Here is a 14,359-nt window from a genome sequence, read left to right on the forward strand (position 1 = left end):
CCACATGTCCAGTAGACCTGCAACCAACTGGTGTAGATTGGCTGGTTGCAGTTCTAGTCACCCAAGTCAGGAGAAAACCTGCTGATGGGAAGAGATGAACATTATTTTCTTGAAGTCATGTCATTGCAATGCTAGCACTGTGTGGTCTTGTATTGTCTTGTTAGAAAATTGACAATTGGTCTACAGAAACCCCAAAACTGGTGGCTCAAAAACGTTGTCAATACATTACTCGGCATTTAGGTTGCCCTCAATCTGCACCAAAGGCATTCTTTTGTTAAAGAACACTCCTCCTGACATCATCCCACTGTACAATAATGTGGTCTGCACAACAATCACCCCAACATCTCTATACACATTGTCTTCAGTTAGGTTTATCAAGGGCAAAGTGACATTCATCAGTGAATAATACATTCCAACACATTACATGTACTCTGTTCCACTGATTAAAGCAATTTCATCTTTCATCTGTCAGCATTACCCCTGAGCAGCTTCTAGGCTCACAGCTCATTTTAAGCTGATGGGAAGCTGCAGTCTTTCTGCTGATGTGTGGGTTAGCTCTTCCTGGAATTACATTTGCCCAGTGATTACATAGATGGACATAAGGGATTAGGACTAGTGTGATGACTCTCTGTCCCCCTCAAAACATATTTCTTGGTACTGTATACAGTACCTGCTGATCGTTAAAGCAGAACTTTTTGTTTTCTGTGAAACTTTTCTCACACACTGGCTACATTCATGTTGATAGCAACCAAGTGATAGTTATTACTCAGGTCATATCTTTAGTTGTTCTTCTGTTAATTTAACTCACATATTTTTAAATCTCTACACAATGAACTAATTCTTGAAATTTTCAACAACTAATGTAAAACCAGAACATTATATGGGGGTTTATCTGTGTCACCTGCTTCAAATTAATGGGTACTTATCTTGTTAACATCAGGTATTTTAGTCCTGCCTCAGCCCCAGTCCTACTGTATAGTCAGTCATTGTTTTTTTTTAACTGCATTTTATTTTTCTCTCAGTCTCTAACTTGTATCCTAGCTTTGCATTGCTGTACACAAACCCTCCGTTGTGCACATAACCTTTTTGTCTTCAGATCCTGTTTGCTATTTCAGTATCTCCAGGATTCGCCCTTTGTCACAGACTGAGATTCACCTTGCCTCCACCCTGTGTGAGGTAGTTTTAGTTTCACCTTTGCCAGTCTGCTTGTTGACTTTCCAGAGCCCAGCCAATGGAATCTCTCAACTGTTCTGCAATGGGTTCACTCTTCAGGTCAGTGCAGCATCAGTAAACTCATACGCTTATAATTGTATTTTTACAAAATCATAGGACATAATAGGACTCAATATCTTGTTATCCAATGGATAGTCCACCCATGTTCTAAACACTTTATCCAATAATGGGTAGCTGGGAGCCTGGGGCTATCCCAGCAAGCAACAGATGCAAGGCAAGATAAACCCTGGATGGGATGCTTGTCCACTGTAAGGAACACACAGACACAGATACGTACTGTACACACTCACACCGGGGCTAATTTTCCCAGAAGCCAACTAACCTACCAATATGTCTTTGGACTATGGGAGAAAACCAGAGCACTCAGAGGAAATCCACACAAACATGAGGAGAACATACAACAAGCAAATACTGAATCATTGCAGGAATAGAACCCAGGACACCAGCAATGCAGGGCAGAAATGCTAACTACTGCACCACTGAGCCAACTGGACTCCATATTTCTCTTTCAATTTTTTCAGTTTACACAGTTCTTTATGAATACCAACAAGCGAATACAAAGCTGACTACAAAAAAGTAAAATCATTAATTTTTTCAAGCTAAGGGGTGTAGACAAATAAAATAAATGATAAAATTATGCCCTGGCACCAGCTTGCCACTTGCCTTGCTTGTAAATTCTAAACTTTAGTAAGTGCATGTATCTTTTGGCAGGGAATAGTGATCAATTACATACTGTACAGTATATAAGCACATATTTTCTTTGTTCCTGCCACATTGAGGCAATAAAGAAAACTTGAAAGATGTATTAATAAATCTTCACAATCATGTCAGTAAGTTAGACAAATTCTGAGCCAGAGTTGAAGTATAATTAGAAGTAGTTTGCTTAATTCATCTGGCTAAGAGACCAACAACTTGGCTAAGAAAAAAGATGTGTGTGACACCCCATAAAGCAATGTGGTACATTTAAGTTACCGGGCTTAAATAGAATAAAACAACAATATGGTTATGGTTATAGGAAGCCTTAATAACATTACTGAGCAATGTGAAGGTGGAGAGTTGTGTGCATGATTATTGGAAGAGTATTGTTTAGTTGTTGTTGTGAGGCTGAAATAATTATAGATGGAAGTTAATGAAAAGAGACTGACCACTGGGAGACTAATGAAGGCTGGTGGGTTCTGGGTAATAATGAAGCTGAGCAATGGTACCTTGATAATGAATTAGAATGAATGAGAAGAGAGTTAAACTCAGTTTGCTTGTCTGTGATGTGAAATTGGAAAACTGAGAAGACTTGAACTTCAGGAGAAATTCTGCTTCTAAAGTGGTCCAGAGTTTCATGGTTTGCTGAGATGGTAGGAGTGTTAGGGTTGGTTTTCTTCAAGTAGAAAGCTAAGACATGCCAGTACTATGGTCCATTGTCTCTGCTGATGAGAAGCACAACTATAACATAAAGCTGGCAAGACCGTACTTTACAATAGGAATGGTATTGAAAGAGTAATGTACTATGCTGGATTTGTGCCAGGTGTAATGTTTGTGTCAGGTTTAACGGTGCATATACAGTAGATGAGAAAGTTCCAAATTTGTCTTGTGTGACCAAAAATAATGTAGTTCAGAAAAGGGGAACTCATAATACAACAGACTTTACTCAGTGTAAAATAACTTTTTAAATGGAGGCTAAACAAAAGGAAACCTATCTAACTATAACAAACAGTATCGCAAATTACAAGCAAGATGTCCCATCTGCCTCGTTGATAAATCAAAAAGTAAAGAAGTATTCTAAATGCTATAAGATTATTCTTATCAGTGCTCATATTACATAATTGATTTTTGTAGTCTGAGCTGCAAGAGAGAAATTCCACTTAGAGAGAGTGTATGTGTAGTTTTCTTTATACTACTGTATATTGGGGTTCCAGTCCACATTTTACTCTATCATCACCAAAAAAACCTTATTCAGGAATCATCTGATGATGGTTAAATTTTCTATATCTACCCACGTCACCTCTAGCCATTTTGACTGTTTTAATTCACAAGATGAGGCTCAGCTATAGACTCTTATCAGTCTGACTTCAACACATAAAAGACTGCTCATGGTCTTGCCTTAAAGTAAAGAAGTACTAACAAATGCTAGTCTCTTGATAAACTGACTGAATACACCAATAAACTGCAAATTATTATTTACATAAAATAATATATATATTGACTGTTCACATCAGCAATAGATATTTTTCCATTTATAGATGCGCAGAGGTTAGCATTGCTGCCTCACTGCACAGGAGCCCCGGTTTCAATTCTTGAGGTACTGTCTGTGTGGTGTTTGTATGTTCTGCCTGTGTTTGGGAGGGTTTGCCTCTGCTGCTGTGGTTTCCTCCTACAGTCCAACGACATACTGGTGAGTTAATTGGCTTCTGCAAAATTTGGCCCTAGTATAAGTGTTTGTGTATTTATGTCTGTGTCTGTGTGTTGTAGGGTGTCTCCCTACACCCCTATATTGGATAAAGTGGTTAGAAAATAAATGGATGAAGTTTTACCTGAAATAAAAAAAATACCATACTGTATACTGCACATAGGACTGTGGCTATTGCTCCATAATAATCCATTACAATAAATCTCAAAACACTGGATGTCATGTTTAGATTAATCCACATGGGCTCCTTGAGTTCTCTGTGAAAATAGTGACATCCACTCCCAGCCCATTTATGGTTTTATAATCATGTCACAGAGACATATGCTACTCCTCCCATTGGAGGCCACCCAGCAGTCAGGTGCTGTGGTGCTTTCAGCATGTTAAATAGTCAATGGCTGGATTCCAAGTGAATTGAAACAGCATGTCTGCCCTTCCTCACTCTCCTTGAAGAGTTGGTGATTCCCAATTTATCTAATATAAATCAAAAATAGTTCAAACGAATATGTATGACTACATGTATGACTTACATGTACAAAAGAAACAAGTAAAGGTTTATTCCATGCTGAAAAAAAAAGAGAAGAAAGGAAACACAACATTTTGGCAACATTTCCTAGTCGCTCCACAGGCTCCACAGCCGAAATGTTGTGTTTCCTTTCTTATCTTTTCAGCATGGAATAAACCTTTACTTGTTCCTTTTGTACATGTAAGTCATCAATGTAGTCATACATATTCGTTTGAACTATTTTTGATTTATATTAGTTAAATTGGGAATCACTAACTCTTCACGCACTCTTGCACCCTACGCATGCTGACACAGCTACCTACCTGAATTACATGTACATATACAGTATGTATGACTTACATGTATACTGTACAGTACATGTATGACTTATTTCAAATTGTCCAGGAATAGTCCAATATTAATAAAGACCAACATTAGCAGTTCAAGTGTTTTCCAAGCAGGTGCATATGTACACATGTGGCATTAAACCACTTATGTAATTTAGTGAGAGCAAAAGACACTTGTTTTATTATAAAATGCTACATCTTTCTCTAGTTGGGATCAGAAAATATAGGGCCTTTACAGTAGAACAAGCTCTGTGTTTCAATGTGAGAATTCAGTAGGTGTCACACCAAAAGGCAAAACAATGTCCATAGTGAATTAGAAATGGAGGACAGTCAGCTCCTGAGCTTTTTTGTTTGAGCAGGTGCCAACATCAAGTCTAAAACAGATGGTCTGAAGGTATATAGTATATTGAAAACATTTGTGAAATCTGAATACTGCCATCATATGCATACTGTATGTAAGACATTGCATAAAGTCAAAAATATTCAACTAGAATGAAAAAATAAACAAAAATCAAAAATCCCCCCAAAAATGTATTGTGCTTTATGTAATGTCTTCCATATGGGGGGCATTGATTCTAAAAGGCAATAAAGCTGCCCTCAGTAACATTCAGTGAATTCAGACTTATTTTTGGAATGTTCTTTCGGTTGTGGATTTTGTTTTGTTTTATTTTTCCCTGTCTATTTGAAGTTAAAAGAAGAAAAAGCTACTGATCCAACACATGGGATTGGTAGCAGCAAACATTGTTTGAATTATGTTTCAGCTCTGGTTATTATTTTCTAGCATATCCTTAATCATTGAATACTGTTTTTCACATTAATTATAGTGTGTTACAGGCTGAACAAACATATCTAATATAAAACTATCATCCTAATTTCAACTGTGCTCAATCTGTGAGACAGTTGCCAAATAATTCATTTACATTGGAGTGGGCAGTTTGCCCAGCTGGAAAACAAGTACCTTAGCTTTTCAGGATGATGAATTAAATTTCAATCAAGCTAGCTGGTATTTGTTAATATTCTGTATAATTCTGAAGGTTTCTTCACGTGTTTCATTTCATTTGTCTGGATTTGTTTGTGTACTCTCTTCACAAATTTCATTTAAATCTTCTGGAATATGCAGACGTTCTATAAAAATAATGAAAATTAACAGTCATATACAGTAAGAAAACAAACCTTAATGGTAATGATTACCATTCATTTTGTCTTACAGTTGTAAATTTTAACATTAAAATTGTATTCTATTAACATCTCATGTATCAAAAATGAAAAGAAATAGATACAATGATGCAATATTTTTTATCTTTTAATATTTGCATTTTTCTTAACTAAATGAAGGGTTTGATTGTGTAACTGAGGGCTGGGCTGGAACAAAAACCAACAGCTGTGTGGGTCTGCAGAACCAGGATTGGAATCCACAGATCTAAAATGTAGAATTATGTTTGAAAGAGGCATGTTCAAAATACCATAATGAGACAAAAAATGAACAGCAAAGATCATAATCAAGAGTATGTGTCACTGCAGTTAGATCAAAGACACTAAAATGACCCAAGATACGGACACATAGCAAAAAGAACAGGTTATCCTTGAACCTTCAAGGAAATATTGATCTGAATAAAAAGTAACCACAAATCACCAAGATGATTACCTCAAAAATGAGAAGATAAAGTCAATAAGATAAAGTATCGCCAGTACTCTGAGATTGAGGTGGGTTGAGAACAGAAGTTTGTTAAAGAATTTGAGGGAAGACCTTCATCCAGCAATAGATCAATAAAGGCTGAAGATGATGATAAAAATAATCTATCAGTTTTTCATTATTTATCTTGTCAAGGCTGGTACTTTATATGAATTACAAAAAAATATGAAATGGCTTCAGAGGCAAGCATTGCCATTTTTTTTTACAAGAATGCTGGTCATGTTTAGAAATCTGCCATCTCCGTTTTCTGTTTTATCCCATTCAGAAAAGAAATTCCACATTAATGGTCATCTGAAACCTGGGTTTTTAACCAGAAGCTTTTAATGATGCTTTTGTCTAACCTACAATTAAGCGATAGAAATCAGAACCAGCACTAATGGAGTTGCACATTCTCTGAAACTTGGTTATTAACTTAAGTTAACTTAAGTTATTAATTTATTTGTCTTCTGTAACTGATCCTACAATAACTTTCAAATGTAATGGAGAGTTACAGAAACACAACAGCTTGCTACTTTGCATTTTTAATGTCTTAAAATTGACTCAGCAAGTGTTCAATGCATTGAAAATTCTGATACAGTACAAATTCATAATGTATATGTAACAGGATTTGTAGATTATATATTTCTGCATATACTGTAGCACAACACATTGTATTCAGAATCAATAAATCATTACCCCTGGTGCTCATGATTAATACAATACCCAGGCATAACTGGTACAGACACATGAGGTAGTTAAATTTAGCAAACAGCTAAACAAATTTCAATCTGATAAGGGAATGAAATGAAGCATAATACATTTCATTGTCATCATTGCACCATCTGACACACAAAAAGGCTACAGCCTGGGACCAGTAGTGCCTATTGAGCTGAAGTGTGTGTTTTAAACAAAACAAAATACAAATACTCTAGTTTCATTATACACAGTAGACAGTTTTGAGTTATTACAGCATATAATATATACAACATATCAAGCATGAAATATATTTGTTTTGATGTGGATGCCAGCATTTTATTTTAAAAATATTTTAGGAAGAAGTCTTGATCCCAAAATTAAAAAAAATCAGTATTTAAAGTACATAACAAATTGTATAAATTGTATTGTATATCATAGTAGTGTATAATATTGTATCATACACTACTGTGCATTAAATATGATCCACGTTTATGTAAGGAAAGCCATCTGATGATAATTGCACATACAGTATACAGTATTAATTGTATATATTAATTGTAATTAATACAGTATTAATTATAATTGGAATATAATAAGCCATGATTATGAAATCAGTTAATGCAGTGGTTCTCAAACGTTTTGGACCAAGTAAAACCCCTGATCAAACCAAAGCATACAAGTACAACCTACAAGTCATCTTCTCATAGGAACCACAGAAAATCTCAATGGCCAAGGCCTTGCGGTGGATGCTGCAGTGTGGCCACTTCATTTCTTGAGCAACTTCTCTAATTAGTGGAACTAATGTGTCGGCCTGTCATCGCTCTAGCACCGTCTGTACAAACTCCGATGCATTTTTTCCAGTCGATGCCATTCTCTTCGATACATTCATTCAGAAGCTGAAATATGTCCTCTCCTGTAGTTCTTGTTGGTAGTGACTTACAGAACAGAAAGTCCTCATGGGACATGCCCTCAAGCTCATATCTAACGTAAACAAGCAAATTGGCCAAATCAAAGACATCTACAGACTCATCTAATTGCAGTGAAAAGCATCTGCTCATCTTAACGCGCTCTACCAGCGTACTGTTGACATGATCAGCCATATCAATAATTCTATTAGTGACTGTGTCATTCGAATGGGGCAGCAGGTCAATCTGTTTAGCAGCTTTTTTTCCACATATAATAATATGTGTCAGCTCGTTTACCAATGGTAAACAAAGTTCTTCACCAATAGTGTGGAGCTTACCTGCTTTAGCAATGCACAGTCTTGCATTTTTCCCTGTTTCCCCTTAAAAGACAGTCAGGAGTCCATCTCAGAAGTTGAGAAGTTTTTATTTCATGCACACAGCGATGTTCGAAGTATTTTGCTCAAATTAACCTAGAACAGTTCTTTAATATTTTTCTGTTGTCTAACACGATTTTCTGTGTTTACAAGATTGGTAGTGTTTGAAAATCATGCACATTCTCCTACCTCCCTATTTGCTTAAGATAACTTGTTTTAATACAATTGGTCACTTAGGTTAGTAGCACGCATTCCTATTCAATGGTATAGAATTACATATTAGACCTTGTGTCCACTCAAGTATTTGCTCATGCTGTATGGTCGTAGCTAAGTACGTAGGCTGACACATAAACTAATTTAAACATATTGGACATATAAGAAAATATGAATACCTTTCCCAATTTTTCAGTGCACACCACAAATTTCCAGGGTCATCTGGGGTACCACCAGTGGTATGCATACCACAGTTTGAGAGCCACGGAGCTAATGGATACAGGTTTACAGTTGACTCACAACTTATGCGGTTGCAGTTTACACAGTTTATTCTGGAAAATAAAAAAATGATTTGTTCTCTGAAAACGTTGTTAAGCATATACAATTCTTATTTACTGGTTTTATTTTTATATTTAATATCTTGAATTACTGTTAGAGGTTAGTAGTTTTTTTATAAGGGCTATAGGGTAAAATCTCAGTATAAGTGAATTTGGCTTTTACGTTCTACTCAAAATCCCTAACCCCAGAGTATATTAGGACTCGACTGTACTTGCATTCTGTTCCTAGCATGGTTGCCACAAAACCTGTAGCTTTAAATTTCTTAAAATGGACACCAAAGTAGCAAATGAAATATTTAGGTTTTTGTAACATTTTTGCCTGTATTCTTCAAAGAGTTATTTGACCATAATGATGGATGCTACTACCAAACTTTTTCCATGTATTACTTCTTTTTATGCTCCAGGAAAACAGGAAACATTCCAAGACCTTAATACAGTCCCGAAGGCTTTGACTGTACAGCCAAAGAGTAGAGTGTTATTGTTATTGTACTGTAGATTTGTTTTAGTATAAATAAGCCCCTCTTGTTTTCTGGATTTCATTTAGTTATGTATGGTAAATATTACTTTGCTCTTTGCAATGTTATTATGATTGCAGTGTAACAGTCTTAGAATTTAAGTGAAACTCTGTTGAATATATAATTCATCCAGATATATGTCAGTTTTTGTTTCTATTCTATCATATGAATATCATATGAATAAATCTGGATAACATTGTATATACTAAAAATATATACCTAGACACCTAAAGTAGTATTTTGTTAAGTTGTATGATTTGTGTATATGATATCTGCTTTTATATGCAGTAGTTCCATTGAAACAATGTCTTGTTTTACAGCAATGCAGGCTCTAATGATACATCAGTGCAAGTGTTTTACCAGGAATAATTTAGAACTTGATCCTGTGGGAATATGTACAGTACATCAGCACCAAATAACATGACTGACACAAACAAGTCATTTAAGCGAAGCAGACTTGTGTATATATCGGTTGACTGGCTCAAGAAAATATGCAGCTGACCAATCAGGTGCAACATCAAAACCCATGATACAAATTAAAACACAGACCTGCTTAGGATAACAGACAGTTGCAGACAGTTGGGATAAAGCTGAAAAGTAGGAATGTGCAATGGTTGCCTGTGCTTTATGGCTACACTAAATCTGGTTACAAGGACAGAACAAAGAATGTGTGGCTGACCATCACTGGTACAGTATTTTCAGTGCCTCTGGTGAGTGCACTTTAATGCTTTAATCTTTAGCAGAGGACTGTAAATATGTTTATGGTTTACTTATGCTGTAATTAGTGGGAGATGGCAGTCTATATGGAATACAAGTGCCAAAGTTAAAAAAAATACAAAATGCTGTGAAAGAAAACACTAGTTTATCTCAGAAATGGACTAGGCAGATACAAAACTTTGGTTAGGATTGTACAGTACATACTTTGGATGGGCAAGACAAGTGGTCTAAACCCCCAGCAAATTCCCTGGCCCTGTCAACAGATATCACATTGAAGTCTGTTATTCTAAATTTGCATTCTGTTCAGTGCCTATAGTAACACCGTTTATAAGAAAAACAAAAGAAAAATAACATTCTAAGTTCTATGTGATTTATCATTCATACCTTGATGACATATGGTCAACTAGACAACCCACCCATATGCAGGGAGATGAGGCCTGTGATTGACTAGTTTTGGTATAAGACTGCTTATTAAGATATGGGAACTATTCTTCAGACACTGATGGGTGAGCATGAATGCTAGCTACTGTAGGTAGTGTAGCAACCAAGACACACCAGACAACCAAGATACTGTAAAACTGTTAACTGTAGGTGACCCCAAAGAGTAACAAAAACTGCTTCTAATCCCCATTGGTGTCAAGATGTTTTGCAACAAGTGGGGTGCACTAAATGTGTGGGAGGAGCTTCTATATCATGGTTGAGAGGAACCTGTGTATAGGTATAGCAGGACCAAATGACAGCTGATGGTAATGACAAGTTCTTCAAAATGGTTGTAACAGTTAGTGCTGGGGCATTGCTGTCAGAATGTATAACATTATTGCTGGACTTGTAATCTTTCCAGGTAGGGTCTCCCACAGGAGGGGACCTCCTTCTACTCTGAAGCTGACAAGTATGTTCTAGTGACTATGAACTATTTTATTAATGCTTGAAGCCTTCACACTGCCTGAACACAAGAACACCAGATCTGAGCATCATGACAGTAGCAGATGCACTCTTGGAGGTTGTTCTTACCAGTAGATGCAGGAAAAACTGCACAGTGATGACAGTAATGACTTTGAGACAGTGGTCTCTTGTGAGGTGTGCCAGTGCTTAGAGATAAAAAAAAACAGGCTCCCTAGGGAGAAGGAATCAGTTAATCGCAGGCTTCATTTGCCATCACATGGGCAAGAATGCTTTAATCATGTCATCCTCAATGGTAACCTATCAGAAGATTGGGATAGTATTTTTGTCCCAGACAATGGGACAAAGATTTGACACTGGTCCTGTGAGCCTACTTGAAAGTGGAGCCCATACTGTATGACAGTCTATTAGGTGAATGCTAACTACTTTCCTTTTGGAGAAGAGAGTACAGTTATATAGGGTGAAGGACATCATAATTATAATAATAATTATTGCTTACAGTTATATAGCGCTTTTCTGGACAGTCAAGCGCTTTACAGGTAATGGGGACTCCCCTCAACCACCACCAATGTGCAGCATCCACCTGGATGATGCCACAGCAGCCATAGTGCGCCAGAAATCTCACCACACATCAGCTATTAGTGGGGAGGAGAGCAGAGTAATGAAGCCAATTCCCTATTTCCCTACTTCCCCCTACACCCCTACTCTTTACGAGAAACACCCTTGGATTTTTAATGACCACAGAGAATCAGGACCTTGGTTTTACGTCTCATCCGAAGGATGGCGCCTGTTTACAGTATAGTGTCCCAGTCACTATACTGGGGCATAAGGACCCACATAGACCGCAGGGTGAGCGCCCCCTGCTGGCTCCACTAACACAGTTTCCAGCAGCAACCTTAGTTTTTCCCAGGAGGTCTCCCATCCAGGTACTGACCAGGCTCACACCTGCTTAGCTTCAGTGAGCTAGCCAGTTGTGAGTTACAGGGTGATATGGCTGCTGGCTTGTAGTGTTCAGGAGGACCCTGGAGACAAATTAAAACTCCAGGGTATCCATACTTACCTTTAGGAGCACATGGACATCACTTGAGTATTTGCACAAGAATGGACAGTCCATCTAGATGCCCAGCAGAAAAGACCTTTTGACTTGCAAGATGCTGAATGTGGCTGAAGGTGGTAATTTGCTTCTGTGACTCAGTGGTCCCCAACAGGACTTGAGGGGGCTGTGTATTTGAGTGACTAGACAAACAGAGGCAAAGAAGGGAATGGAGGAAGATCCCTTCCCCAGATCCAGACTTGCAGAAGGTGCCGTCAATGGACAATAACCGTGTGATTGATACTGTAGATCCCTAGGGACCCTGGAACCCCCATCAAAGAGCAAAGGAATGAAAACAGGGGCATTTCAAGGGCTTTTTGTAACAGCTGGCAGTGTTTTTGAGGGCTAATGGAAAGGTTTAGTCCTAGATGGGGACAAGGTAACATCTCCAGGCATTTGGTTGCTTGTGTAATTTGACAGTACTGCTAAGATTGGACCAGACAATAATATTGATTGCAGTCATCTCTGTTATTGTAAAAGTCCATTAAACACTCAGCCATTTGTCTTTTAATTTCTAATTCTTCTTGGCTAGAGAAAAAATGGTTAAGACTACAACAGTAGAAAGTATAAAACTGTACCATGGTTTTCTAGGGTAGGTACAGTATACTGTTTGGGCAGTGTGCTGTTCTAGAATAAATAAATAAATAAACTGGAAAAGACTAGAAAAGTGATAGCCCTATTAAATAAATAATAAAACTCAGTAATGCATCAGCAAAGAAGAACATTTTGTTCACATCCCATTTTCCCTTTCACTTTTAGACATGCAATAAAAAAGATAATAATTGTTATTTGGGAACAGAAAATTAAATCAAAACCTGAAATGAGAATTATCTACTTTATAAATATTTCCAACAAAAACTTTTTAATGCTTTTCTAAAAATCTTTAAATTTCATTTTTGTAATTAAAAAATCAGATCATTCTTCTTTGTTTCATAGTATGTTGAGAATTGGAATGATTTATACACTGTATCATGGACCTTCCATTCTAGGTAATTTCAACTAACTTGTGAGAGTGTTATACAGTATACAGTATATGACCTGAAAAGCACTTTGTAAATATGCATAAGCCATTTTACACCAAACAAATATAGCAAAATATAATACAATATAACCAAAATAGCATATGGGGTTGGTTTTTCATATGATTTATTTGATTTTTATTTATATTTTTAAATATAAGTTCAACTTCATTGATCGAATTGATATGGAACATGAATATTCTTAATTAAATATACTTTATAGAAAAATACTTTGTTTCCCAAGTTACCGGGTTAGTTGTTAAGCTAGGCAGTTTAAAATTTACCAAAGTTGCATCACTCCAGGGTGCTCTAACCTTCAAATGTTTCTCAATATGTCAATCTGGTTAAACCTAGAAAAGGGAGCTCACAGAAATATTACATCCTACCAAATTATGTTCAGCAGAGCCAAACAGAAGAGTTTTTCATGGGGTGATATTAAGACTTGTAAGGCCTTCTTGTAAAGTTAAAAGTTATTTCCTCTGGGAAACTGGTGTATAAAACAATATACGGGTCTGTGTCATTGATCATTAGTGTAACACATAGGTTTGCACTGTTAAAGATATTTTTGTTACTGTTTTGATACCTTTTTCTTCACATGGAGAAGCGGATATTATGGACTTTAAATAAATACAACTCCTTTGCACCCTCTGTGTTAATAACATTGATTTCTGAGTATTAGTGACATTAGATGTTCACTCTGTTAATAATTTCTGAAGATTAACTGGACAGTACATCAAGTACAAACACATGGATTTTGTCAGCAGCCCAATCCTGTGCTTTTGTTCAGTTCTCTAAATTACCAAAAGATAGTTCCAAAAACACTCAACTCTCCCTATGGAGGCACAATTTAATCTACTTTAAATCAAAAACATAACTCTCCATTGTTTTTTTTTTGTGGTGCCTCCTTCTTCTCTATGTTTAAAATAGAGTGCTACCGCTGCACAAATTTTGTTTTGAAAAAATATTTTGGTCTTCTAAAGCATTCTCTAAGGCACTATTTTCCCATTTTTGGTGTTCAAGAATTATGATGGTCATTGTCCCTCCTGTTTTTCAGCTAATCTAATTAAAACCATTAATCAAACTTTTCCAAGTGAGTGGAGTGACAAATTAGACCTATCTGCTACCCATCTATCTGATGGATGGGATGATAAAGATGTAGAGGCTGTTATTCTAGCTATGAGGCCTACACTACATCAGTCATTGGGCCTACAGCCAGACTTCCCAAATAGTTGACATAAACTAATGACAGCTCTATAGTTTTCTACTGTGTTATTACTGACAGAGAGGGATCACTCCAATTAGCAAAGCTGCTCAAGAAATATGTAAGTGGAGCTTGTTTTTCATTTTTGTTTTAAACACTGTCATTTTAGACCAAGGTACTTACTGATCAGCATGTCTTTAGATTGCTGGTAATACAGTATTTAAGTTTGAAAG

The sequence above is a fragment of the Lepisosteus platostomus genome, chromosome 1, assembly GCF_059453375.1.
Source record: "Lepisosteus platostomus isolate fLepPlt1 chromosome 1, fLepPlt1.hap1, whole genome shotgun sequence".
In the NCBI taxonomy this organism is placed as follows: domain Eukaryota; kingdom Metazoa; phylum Chordata; class Actinopteri; order Semionotiformes; family Lepisosteidae; genus Lepisosteus; species Lepisosteus platostomus.